Source organism: Melanostigma gelatinosum, assembly GCF_949748355.1.
Source record: "Melanostigma gelatinosum genome assembly, chromosome: 3".
Lineage (NCBI taxonomy): Eukaryota > Metazoa > Chordata > Actinopteri > Perciformes > Zoarcidae > Melanostigma > Melanostigma gelatinosum.
In genome coordinates this window covers 632,775-633,094 of record NC_136636.1, presented here as the reverse complement: position 1 = coordinate 633,094, position 320 = coordinate 632,775, and the positions used below count along the sequence as shown (strand labels likewise).

General features: G+C 40.6%; 1 protein-coding gene across 1 annotated transcript in view; it reads right to left on the bottom strand.

Moving 5' to 3' along the window:
• Window positions 1–261: 261 nt before the first annotated feature.
• Window positions 262–320, bottom strand: part of rbl1 (retinoblastoma-like 1 (p107)) — a 15,757-nt gene continuing 15,698 nt past the window's right edge. The window contains exon 22 of the mRNA XM_079265450.1: window positions 262–320. This exon is cut by the window's right edge and continues 337 nt beyond it. The gene's annotated coding sequence lies outside the window, so the exon portion shown is untranslated.

Sequence of the window (320 nt, the reverse complement as noted above, 5' to 3'; positions counted from 1 at the left end):
GCAGGGGATGCTTTAGGGCGGGGCTACAGTGATTGACAGGTATTAGAGGCTGTGTACTCAGACCAGTACTACAGAAAGTACCAGTATCATGACTCCATAAAGAAGAGTAACACATAACTGCGTTTAATACTTAAAGGAAACCATTTACACTTCAATGCTCGACGAGTAACAACTTCAGGATGTGAACGTGAAGTTTAGAAGTCGACGAGCAGGAAACACGGCCGGCTTTAAATAAAAACCAAGTTTAGAATCAAAGTGTTGAGTTTTTATTTCTTCATGTCTGAATTAAAGTTTGATAGGATGAGGTGAACTCGAGTCTG